Raw genomic sequence first — 12022 nt, 5'->3', positions numbered from 1 at the left:
TCTCTCTCCTGGTCAACAAGGTCACTTCCTCATTGCCAGGAATCGCGCTCTAAGGAAGGGCATCAGCTACAGATACACAATGCTCACAAACAACTCACACCACGGACACCTGAGGAAAGTCCCTGACCCGTGTGGGTACACGGCAGCCTGTACCCTGGGTCGAAATGTCCATGCTCGCTGCTGGGAGCAGCACCAGTCAGCCGTCCCCTCAGAACTAGAGCTGAAGAGAGCCTTGTTCCAAAGTTCCAGGCCCAAACGGCCAGATCTGTCTGGAGGATTCTTCCCCAGAGCCACAAAGTGGTAGGAAATAGCTGCATTTGTCCTAACCCCTGAACCCTCTCCAAACTGTAATCCCCTCCCACTGCCCTATCCACTGGCCATCTTCCTTTTCCTTGTTTTGCTTGGACACCCAGGGGCAAAGATGGAACAGATTTGCTACAGAGTCCCTTTCAGGGGTGCTGCAGGGCTTGGGAAGAGCTAGCCGGGGTCTGCAGAAGAACTACCTCCTTCCTTCCTCAGTGGTCAGCTGACTGTCGGCAGTCCCCAGCTGCTCTGGGGCTGGGTCTGCTCCCCACCTGGGCCTCGGCACCAGGGGACAGAATTGCCACTGCTTTCACTCAACATGCTTCCGCAGCAGCAAACATCCCTGGAAAAGGTGCCTGATGGGGCAGCTGAGAGCCTGCCCTCAGTTACGCAGAGTTGCTGTTAGTCAGGCACCTGCTAGACAAGCCCCAGGGGTTTGGGGCCCATCTCTGCTCCCGGGGTGGGGTGGGGGGGGGACGGGGAGGGGAGGGCCCCGGAAGGGGGAGGGGAGGGCCCCCTCCACCTACCGCTTCCCCTACACCCCCCCCTTACTTTTGCCAGAGCTCCCCCTGACCTGAAAAACAACCTTGCAGCCAGGCTCTTCGGAGGCTCAGGTTTGAAGTTTAACAGGGACAAAAATAATTCCCAGGAGTGAGCTATTTTTTGCCCAGCTTTAGGAACAATAGCTCCAGGTGGCAGGCAGTGGGGGCAGGCTTGGGGAAGAAGCTGGCCACAGGCCACCCACTGGCTTAGGGCCTTCTTCATGTCCCCCTTCACACTCCCCCTGGAGTGGGATTTTCAGGGAGGGGGGACCCTAGGTGGGATAACCCCAGGTGAGGAGTGGGGGCAGCAGGGAAGGGCAGGTCTGTGGGAACCAGTGCCGCCTGCCCACTGGGCTTCAATCCTCTGTGGCTACTTTTCTTTGATGGAACAGAAGGAAGAAGAAAGAGAAAACCCTGTCCCTTTACCGAGTCTGGAAAAGGGGATTCTACACTCATCTGCCTCTCATAGCACTGTTGTAGCAGCTGAGATCAGTTTTTAAAGGGTTTTAGGAGCCCATGGGTGGCTCAGTGGGTTAAGCATCTGTCTTTGGCTCAGGTCGTGATACCAGGACCCTGGGATCGAGCCCCACGTTGGACTCTCCACTCATTGGAGAGCCTGCTTCTCCCTCTCCCTCTGCCTGCCTCTCTGACTACTTGTGTGCTTTCCCTCTGTCAAATAAATAAATAAAATCTAAAAATAAATAAAGGGTTTTATACAAACTGTGATACTCCACAAAAATGTTAGTTACTAATTTACAATTATTCCCTCCAGGTTTTATTTTTATTTATTTATTTATTTATTTATTTATTTATTTTTTAAAGATTTTATTTGTTTATTTGACAGAGAGAAATCACAAGTAGATGGAGAGGCAGGCAGAGAGAGAGAGAGGGAAGCAGGCTCCCTGCTGAGCAGAGAGCCCGATGCGGGACTCGATCCCAGGACTCTGAGATCATGACCTGAGCCGAAGGCAGCGGCATAACCCACTGAGCCACCCAGGCGCCCCCCCTCCAGGTTTTAAAAGGATGAAATTCAGTATGAAAGTCCAAGGCTGTGAGAGCATAGCCCTGTCCGGTAGCCCAAGGTCCTCACCAGAGAGCCCAAACTGCAGCATCCATGTCATTCACTGCCTACCAAGCCCAAGCCCCCAGTACCACTTACCTTCCTTTTGTCCTTCATCCCTTCCTTTCTTTTTTCCTAAAATCCCTTTGCTTGACTATTCGTTTCTTTTTGATTTCTCTACCGAAAACTTTCCTTCTAACACCTAAGGGAAAATATCTGATGGGGATACAGAGTGGGGCAGCGGGGAGGGGATTCACTCATGGACGATCATTAGACTGGCAACTCTCCAGAAAGAAACACTTGGTCCCTATAAAGTTTTCTGTCTTGCTGGGAAGTGGGCCTCTGGAGAGCCAGCATGCCTTTAGGGAGGGGTTCTCAATCAACAAGGGCCTTCCTGGTCCTGTTCTGTCTAACAGTCACGTGTTCAAAGAAAGAAACTACCAGAACACACTCTGAAGGCCCACGGGCTAAACCTGGCCATGACTGGGTGCTGTGTGCCATCCCCATCATCACCACTGGTCATTATAAATTTTTTAAATTAGTTGTCAACGTCTCTGAAAAATAGAGAGATTTTACTTTTGGATGTCCAGCTTCCTGTTAAAAAATCGTATAATCTGGCCACACAGGGCTGCAGTCCCGGAGGCCATCCTGTTGGCCTGAGGTAGAGCTACCCCTCTGGACCAGGCTGTGCCCTCCATGCCCCTGGCCCCGGGGGGGTGCAGCCCTCCAGCCTCACAGGTAAGAGAACAGGCTGTGCACGCAGCCTACGTGAGCGCAAACCCTGTCTCCCACCTGCCCCCACCCCAACCAGCTGCATCCCAGAACCTGTGACCAGAGCTCTCTAAGCTCCTGTTCCCTCACCTGTGAGAGGAGAAAAAGAACAATAGCTACCTCATTGTGTGTCTAGTGCTCAGCACAGCGCCCGCTCAAGGAATGCTAATGCTAGTTCTTATGCCGGACTGGTTCAGTTCAGGAACCAACCAGAAACAAGCCCTCTGAACTGTAGGCTGGCTTCTTACAATGCTTTAGTCACACAAAGCACTTGCCCCTCAACTCTTTTTTCTAGCTCAGGGGTCCCAGTCTACCTAGAAACATATCTCCTCCACCCAATAAACAGCAACTGAGCATATTTGTGATAAATTAAGTATTGTGTAGAGTTGAGACACTTCCGAGACGGGTCCCAGCCCTGTTCTCAAGGGCTTGCGACACAGCGGGGGACATGGACCATTGAACAGATAGGTTCAGTCCTGTCAGGTGCCATTGAGCACAGAGCTCTCCCCTCCCAACCCTACCCCGAACCTCCAGGAGCTTGGCGTTCTAGAAAGAACCAGGGGTGTCTCTGACTCTCCTTCTCCTTCTAGGTTCCAAAACTTTTCGGAACTTTACTAAAAGATACCTAATGGCACTTTAGCTCCACTTCCCCTCTGGGTTCTCGGGCTCCACACTTGAGTTCTTCTGTGGCAGTGTGGTTAACATAATTTCATCTCAACAAAGCCATTCAGATCTCCTATGGAGTTCATTATAATGGAATTTTACCGGAGGCTGTCATCCCCCACTTCTTAACATCATGGCACCCAAGATGTAGGTGCGCTTGCCAAATAGCTGGGCAGAGGTACCTTCCCACCCCTGGCAGAAGTCCGGAAATTCAGAGTTGTTTGGAACAAAGAACTCTGCCCCGAAGGTGTTTTCCTGCATCGTCCTGGCCAGCCTGGAACTGTCCCATTCACCCTCCACTGACACCGCCAACTGCCTCTTTACCAGCCCTCCTCAGGCAGGAAGGGGGGAGAAAAGACGGAGTTGAACAACTGGGACACCGTGCAGGACAAATCCTGGGCAGGTGAAGTAGGAGCAGACATTCTGGACTTCAGAAGATCTGGATTTAAGTTCTGGTTCTGACTTAGGAGCTCCATGACTTTGGGCAAGAAATTTAACCTCTTAATTTCTTCTTCTTCTTCTTCTTCTTCTTCTTCTTCTTCTTCTTTTTTAAAAGACTTATTTATTTATTTGAGAAAGAAGAGAGCAGGGGAAAGGGGTAGAGAGAGAGGGAAAGAAAAACTTAAGCAGACTCTATGTTGAGCACAGAGCCCAACATGGGGCTCAATCTCACAACCCTGAGATCATGACCTGAGCTAAAATCAAGAATCGGACACTTAACCAACTGTGCCACCCAGGCACCCCCGCCCCCTTAATTTCTTTGAACATCAGTTTCCTCTTCTATAAAATGGGAATAACAATATTACCTACCCCATAGGATTATTGAGGGGCATACATGAGAAAATGCATGAAAAAACTTAACACGGTGCCTGGAATGTGTAAGTTACAATAACCCTTGGTTTATTATGATTGTCAGCTTTTATATGATATGTTAGCCTCACAGAGGTCAAAGGTTGGTGTAGAGAGAGACAGAGGGCAGGGTTGGGGTGGGAGGTGATTGAAGACTAGGTGGGGCCCTACCGAGCCCAGCTTGGGCCTAGTGACCAAGAAGAAGCCCAGGGCAGAGGCCCTTGCCTGCCCCTGGAGCTGACAGGCACAGACTAGATGGGTAATTACAGGATTGCGGCCTGGGGTGGCCCATGCAACTGCCCAGGCAGCCACATTCTTTTGTGGGTGGCTGGGTGAATGGGCAGCGGCTGTTGGTGTTGCTGCTGGGACACGGGGTCTAGCTAATGCCTATTCAACCCAGCACCTCCAGGAAGATTCTTCAACCTTGGAAGGGAAAAGGATTCTCTGTGGGCATTCTGCTCCTTTCCCCAGGACACCTCCTCTGTTCTCTCCACCCCAATCCTAGAGCACCTTAACCTGTTCCCCCCACTCAGATTGGACAAGTCAGAGGGTCAAAGATCAAGGCCAGATGTTCAACAATTAGTCTTCAGTTTACCTCACCTGGAGCCTTCAGATGTTCAAAAGGCCTTGGACAGATGTAAATCTCATCTCAGCCCCCAGCACCCTGAACTTTGATTAGCTAATAAGCACAGAGTTCTGAGATTTCCATGTCCTTTTCTCAAAATCAATGGCCAGGAAAAATCTACCATCCCAATACCCTCGGCAAAATGTAATTCGGTGGGTAGTAATTGGCCACCTAGTATGTGCTGACCGTCACCAGGCTCTTGGTTGACATGAACAGAACACCAAGGGTTGGGATGGATGTGAAGCCGCGAGACCCCTCCCTCACTGTCACTGGATGCCCAGCAAGGAAGGTGTCAACCGCACACAGAGAACGTGTGCAAAGCCTGTACAGTCAGGCTGAGGCCAGCTGTGTACAACACATCAGACGGATGGACACAAAAACCGGGAGGTTGATTCCATTTCCACAGCCGAAAGGGACTTTAGAAACTCCTCCAGTGTAACTTTTTCATTTTAGAAATGAAGTCTATATCAGGTGTTGAAAAGGATGGGGAACAACGGGAACTTTTATTCGCCTATGAGAGGAGTGCTTTTTGGTACCAGCGATGTGGAAAAGGGTTTGGCACTGTAGAGCAAGGCCCCACCGTGTTCCCTGCGCCCCAGCAGCTCTACCCCCAGGCCAGCCCTTCCCTGCCCCCCGGAAACGCATACGCACCCCCGGAGACAAGCGCAACATGTTCCCTCCCAGCAGTGTCACCATGATTAACTCCAAACTGGAAACAACCCAAACATCCATCCCCACAAGGGGTGATGTACACATTGCGGCACATCCTTACCAGGGACACGATGCTGAGGGACGACTAATTAACTCTGCGTGCGTCCACATGGACGAATCTCAGAAACGTAATGTGGAGGGAAGACCTACATCGCAGAGAGCATGAGCGGAGGTAAGCTCCAAAGACATGCAAAGGCAAATAATACAGTGCTTTGTAAAGCTTACATAGATGATGACTTAACAAGAAAAGGGAAGAAATACCTAACGAATATTCAAAATATTAGTGGGGTGGAGAGGGAGGAAGGGGATGCAAATGGGGAAAGGAATGGGAGCTTTTAAGGTGCTACCGATGTCCCATTCCGAATTTAGGTGATGTGAACAGGAGATATATATATATATATAAAAAATACATATATACCATTTTATCCTTTAATCTATACATAAGTATATTGTGTGTATGATAAAAAGAATTGAAGACTCTGAGTCCCTGAGAAACTAAATAACTTTCCCAAGCTCATCAGCTGACAAATGGCAGGAAGAGAAATTTACCAAATCTGAGTTCAGCCAGGTACCGAGACAGCCATTCTTGGATTCTAAAGGTACCTCTCACAATGATGAGCTTCTGGTCTAGTAGATTTGAGAATAACCACAAGACTCTTTACTTCTCACTGTTAAATTCCCAGTATCTTGAATAGTTCCTGTCACACAGTAGTCCCTCAGTATCTACTGAATGTGCCCATGCTTTTCCAGGGCTTACTTCATGCCTGACACTTTACTTACAGTCCCCACACATGCTCCATAAGGGAGCTGTCCTTATCTCAGTTCACAGATAAGGCACCTGAGATTCAGAGAGGTTAAGAAACCTTTCCAAGGTCACAAGCTAGAAAGTGACAAAGTCAGTATTTGAACCCAGGAGCGCCTAACCCCAACCCTGTGTTCCTCATATTCCGCGAGGCTGCTAGCACAGCTTCTGATAGCACTGCCTAACATTTCAGTGGTATGCCGAAGAACCTTGGAGGCCCCCGCTGAAGGGTGAGCTAAGCACTTTTGCTTCCTTCTCCCCCCATCTCCAGGCTCTGGCACCTAGGGTGGCTGGCCTGGCCAGGCCCAGCATCAGCCAGTAGGGCAGAGCCATGGTCATGGGTTAATTATGCAGCGTGGCAGCCTGCCGCATCTCCTTACACCTTGGTTTCCCATATACATGCCGGAGAGAGTGACAGCAGCTACCCCCAAGCAGAAGCTGTCAAGATTAAAGGAGATAAGAAATTGCACAGTGCCTGGCAGAGGCTGACACATGCGGCTAGAGTCCATTTCTCCTTCCAGGTAGGCTAGCTTCAGGAGTGTTCCTTAAGGGGTGGCTAGGTGGGGAAATGGTAAACAGGGATGAGCTTAGCTTCCGGGACAGTGGGACAATGACCTTTCCTTGGTGCCCATAGCACATAGTAGGTTATCAATATAGTAGTTTGTTTGAAATTGACAGAGTTACTTGTTACTTTGTTACTTGTCTTCCAGACCATTCAAATCTTATTTGATCCCATGCAATCTCTCTGCCCAGAGCTCGCTCTCTCTCAAGTTGTTGTCATCTGTTTTTACCCAAGTTAGGTACCCAAGACTACTACTGGAGAGGCCCTGAGGCCTGCGGGTGCTGGCAGAGAGAGACTCCTTTGAGAGGCCACTGTCCCCAGAGTAACCTTTGGGCAAAATGAGCTTGCACCCAGGTCAACCTGTTCAAACCAGTTAGTAAACCTAACCCTGCCACTCACCAACATTTATTGCTGGCCTATTATGCACAAAGCATGGCACTTGATGCCCTGTGGCTTCCCACTGAATGCAGAATTGGTAGGGTTCTGTGGAGGTAAGACAGATCCAAGTGTGAGTCTTGACTGTCCCACTCCTTGGCTATGGAACCTTGGCATGTTGCTCAAACTCCCCAAGCCTCAGTTTCCCTTGTGTACAAGGAGCATAGCAGTGGCTCCTATCTCACAAGGTTGTGGGAGCTCTGAGAGGCCACACATGCCATGATGAACCTGGCACAGCCTTGGGTCCCACTGAGCTCAACATTCAGAGTAGATGTTCCTGGAGCTGCATCCCCAGTGCCAGCAGGTGGCACACACTAGATGTATCACTAGCAAAGCCTTGGGCCTCATAGGTGCCCTGCAGTGCCTGGAATGTCACACCTTGTGCAACACGTCCAAGCTTCAACCTGTGGTCGGAAGCCCAGTGAGAGGCAGCAGCTTCCCGGGAACTGGCTTCTGGGTCCTGCCCAAACTCCACTTGCCCGCTGGTCTAGCTGCCACACCCTACTCAGGACCAGGACTCTCCCCAGTGCAGAATGGGGACTTTGTGTGGCATCTGGTTCTGGAAACACTACTTAGCCTATTCTTTGGCACGGGACCTGCAGGGCAGGTTCACAAAAGCATGACACATGCTTAGATGCCCCTAGTGCCTGCTGCTTCTGTTTCTCAATTTTGTCATCTGCGGATCAGCCACCCCCTCTTCCCCTTCCCAGGGGTTCTCTTCCCTTCCCTGGCCCCACAGGTTGCTTCAAAGAGTGGGACTTCCCAAGAGGTGTCCACCTGTCCTCTTCATTTGTTGGTGATGAGAACAGCTTCCTTCCTTCCAGAGTGGTAAGTACCGATACCCTAAGGATGAGGCTCTGCCCCCACGTGGGGTTCCCTGGTCACTCTCATGCTAGACCCCCTGAGGATTCTCCAGGGAGCCCACCCTGAGCATTTGGACCATGAGGACCAAGAACACAGAAGGGTGGCAGTTTCTTTTCTACATGTCACTGCAGCAGAATACAGTCACTGCCACCAACGCTTGGAGCTTGGGTTGAGCAAGAACAGTCTGTCCCCGCCCTAGACCATTTCCCCAATAGTCAGACTAGAGGAGACAGGCAAACTCCAGCGTCCAGGGGACTGACTCCATCTCCTGCTAAGCGATTTCTCTCTGGCTCTGACCTCCACTCTGTTCACCAGTTCCCCAGAAACGGACTGCAAGTGACCTGTACCCTTTATGCACACAAGCAAGGTTTGACTACCTCCCCTTCTTGTTGTTTACCCACTTGGGAGCTGGACTTCCCTGTGGTTTGATGTGGCCCCCCGAGATCTGGGAAGCTGGAGAGACAAAATGAAGAGGCTACAGTTAGGGGGGAAGAGGGAAGAGGAAGCACAAGGCCAAGTCTTGGCTCCATTGTGAATCCCAATTCCCCCAGGGCCAGCTGAAGGGGAGTTGGCAGGCCTTTCTGTCCCCATCTGAGATAGGGGTGGGGCAGGAAAACCAAAGGTGAAGCCAGTTATAAGCCAAGGGTGAAGGGAAGTCATACAAGCAGGTGGTAGGTTGGGTGACAGGCGGTAGGAGAGGCTGGCTGTGGGCAGTCCTACCTCAAGGAGGAGCCTAGAACTGGCTGATTAGTACCAGGGAACAAGGTGGGCTATTTGGGGCTGCCTTCAGAATTAAGCTACCTCCGTCTTCCCTTCATCATGAAGGAATTCCCCCACCTTCTCTTCCTCGTTACACCCACTCTTACCCATCTTCCCCTTACCAGTGCGACCTCCGCTGGGTTTGGAGAATGACTAAATGTCCCAGTGAGGCCTTGACAGCTGCAGTGTGTGTCCATTGTCCTGACATAACTTATCAACAACATCCCTGTCACACTCAAAGTCTCCCAGTTTGGACAGTCAGTTATATGGTCACTGTCTCTAGCTCACCCAGAGGGCATGGATGCAGGACAGGGTGAAGAGGGGATTAGAGAAAAGCATGACTGGAAGCAAGGCCCTGTGGTCCAGAGTGACAGTCAGGCTAGTTTCTGCCCAGCTGGATCCTCTCAGAACGGGATGGTAGCGAGGAGACAGCTGAGAACAGCTGCCCCTCCTGGTGCTCACACCATCTCAGGGAAAAGGCCCAATTTGATGGGTTCTGCTTCCTGTCATCCCTCAGAGGGCCTAGCACCAAGCTGGGTGCCTCAGAGTCTCTTAACCAAACCTTATCATTTCTTCCCTTCCCTCTACCTGCATCTAAAACAGACTTGCAGCAGCGACAGAAAGCTGGGGGGCTAGAACTCATCCTGTCCAGCAACAAACTGGACCATCATCTGAGCTCAGACTTTCGGTGCTCCTGAGTCTGTCCCTCCGGCCACCAGAACCCAACTGCTAGACAAAGACAACAGCAGGTTTCTAGCAGAGGTTCCAGAAACAGATCTCAGTCGAGTGGGCCACTGTCTCCTAAGGATATGGGGTGCAGAAATGAAGAGCTGGAGCTTGTCTCCTGCTTGGATAACTATTTGGTCTGGCCCCTGAGGCCCAGGCCAAACATGGAAGACACTGGCTTCAGAAACTGGGTACTTGCTCTGAGATTGGGGGGTAGGGGTCCAGGGGCTCCTCTTGGTGCTACCTCCAGGACTTAATCCCCAAAGGAGTTCAGTTCTGAGGTGGGATGGGAAGAAGCCTGAGAAACCACAAACACGAATAACCAGGGCACCTCAAACTGTACCAGACCTTCCACAGTGTTTCTACAAATAAAGTATGAGGCCCTTGACCAAGGTGCTGTGAGGGTTCAGGAAAGCTTCCTAACTCTCCTTCCCTCCTTTCTTACCTCACTCTTCTCGTTTCCTACATTTTTTCTCTTCCCTCCTTTCTTATTCTTTACCCTGGAAAAGGTCCAAGTTGTGGCTAATGAGGGAATAACCAAACTGAAGCCATGGGACCCCGCCAGAGTACAGACTGTGAATCCCCAGCATTTTGCAATTTGAGTCAGCCCCACACCACAGATGGTTGTGGGCTCATTTCATACAGGTCCAGAGAGGCTGCTGAGTGGAGGCATCGGACTCAGAGACTCCTGTTTCTGCTCAAGGATCTGAACTACCCAAAACAAAAGCCAGAGAGAAATTTACAGTCTTACTACCTCCTGGTTTGGTTGCATACCATTCGAGAAGGATCCTCAATCTCCTCCAGCACTTGGACAGAGAAGGGACAAGGAAGCCCCCCTCCCCCAATACACAACATTCGAAGGTCACAGAGTTGAGGTTCCTGTGCCCAGACTATTCATTTCCACCTCAACACACACACACACACAGGCACACACACCCCACCCTGCCAGCTTGGCTTAAAACTTTCTTTGACAAGGCCATGGCTTCCCTAGTCCTAGAATCTTCCTGAATTCTTGTGCACACCCACCTTATTAACAGAGATGGGCCACTTACAAGATCACTATGCAGATATGGAAGTCTATGGAGCTGGGATGTACCTCCTGATCCTTGGAGAAGGATAAGAGATGTGGATTTACCACAAATCCACAATCTCTTCACAGTCATACCACAGCGATTCCATAGTCATTGCTGTGTTAGGTGTCCCCGTCACAGGAGTGGCCACCACGGGCCACGAGGAAGATAGCCTTCCAGCAGGGAGCTGGAGTGGCACTGACTCTGCCTAGGAGAGCTTCTGCAATGCTCAGAAAATGCCTGCCCAGTTGCTTGCCTGGGCTCTGGCCCCTCTGGCTGCAACTGAGCCCAGACAGGAGGCTGACTCACTCACCGCAGGGAGGAGGAGGAAGAGGAGGAGGAGGAGGAGGAGATGCGGGAAGGGCCTGTGCTGGGAGATTCAGTGCTCTCCCAGCCCAGGCAGCCTGGGTCTCAGCCTCAGTGGTCCATGGAGGAGGGGGGCTGTGTCCACTGCTCCCTCCAGACCCATGTTATTCTCTCCCAGCTACTTCTCCTGAATTCTCCCCCACCACTCACAGATGTGGGACCCTTCACTCCCCAAACAGAAATACTCCCTGAGCCCCCCTCCTCAATGAGAGGTTTGTCCTGAAGTTCCTCTCAACATCTATGGATGGGCTCTCCTGAAAAAATAAATCCAGTGCATTAGGGCCAACTAGGTCTAAAATCATCGGTGGTTGAAAAAGGAAAAGAAAAGAAAAGAAAGAAAGAAAAAAAACCAAAAAAACCACCACTCTACTTAAAAGATCCAACTCCACCATCGCAGGTGACCCTACATAGGTCCTAGAAGATGATAAGGCCACAGGCACCCCACCTCCAGGAGACCTCAGCACCATCGACAGCCAGTCTCCCCTTCTTACCCCTCCACTCCACGCCAAGGCTCCCCAACAGAGGAAGAAAACAAATGCTTCTTGTTGCCCAAGTGCGGAGAGCTGCGCTAGCAGAGAATTCGTGTGTTAAACTCCCTGAGCACCGAGGAGGTCGCTGCTCCTCTCGCCAGCCTGGCACGGACTTTAGCTCTTCCTCAGACCTCACTGTCCCGTCAGTGCCTCAGCCTCATGGCACGACAGCCCGGATCTCAGGAGCCAAGTTTGCTCCTGCGATGTAGACTCTCGTGCTTGCACCCGGGCACTCAGGGCCGGTACCCCCGACGCCCCTCCCCCGGACCCAATCCCGATCGCGGGACCCCCTTCCCCGCGGTTCCCGGCTCCGCACCTGGTCCGGCGGGTGGGCACGCTGCTCCGCGCTCCCGGCGCCTCCCGCTCCGCAGCTGCCTTTTGACA

At 51.3% G+C, this 12022-nt stretch overlaps 1 protein-coding gene across 1 annotated transcript in view; it reads right to left on the bottom strand.

Annotated features, from left to right (window-relative positions):
• The window catches only part of VDR (vitamin D receptor), a 56321-nt gene extending 44702 nt beyond the window's left edge, over nucleotides 1-11619 (bottom strand). The window contains exon 1 of the mRNA XM_059185541.1: nucleotides 11600-11619. The gene's annotated coding sequence lies outside the window, so the exon portion shown is untranslated. The remainder of the gene's footprint in view (nucleotides 1-11599) is intronic.
• Between the last annotated feature and the right edge of the window lie 403 nt (nucleotides 11620-12022).

The sequence above is a fragment of the Mustela lutreola genome, chromosome 8, assembly GCF_030435805.1.
Source record: "Mustela lutreola isolate mMusLut2 chromosome 8, mMusLut2.pri, whole genome shotgun sequence".
Classification (NCBI taxonomy): domain Eukaryota; kingdom Metazoa; phylum Chordata; class Mammalia; order Carnivora; family Mustelidae; genus Mustela; species Mustela lutreola.
Note: the sequence above shows the minus strand (reverse complement) of the source record. Positions and strands in the feature narration are given on the sequence as shown.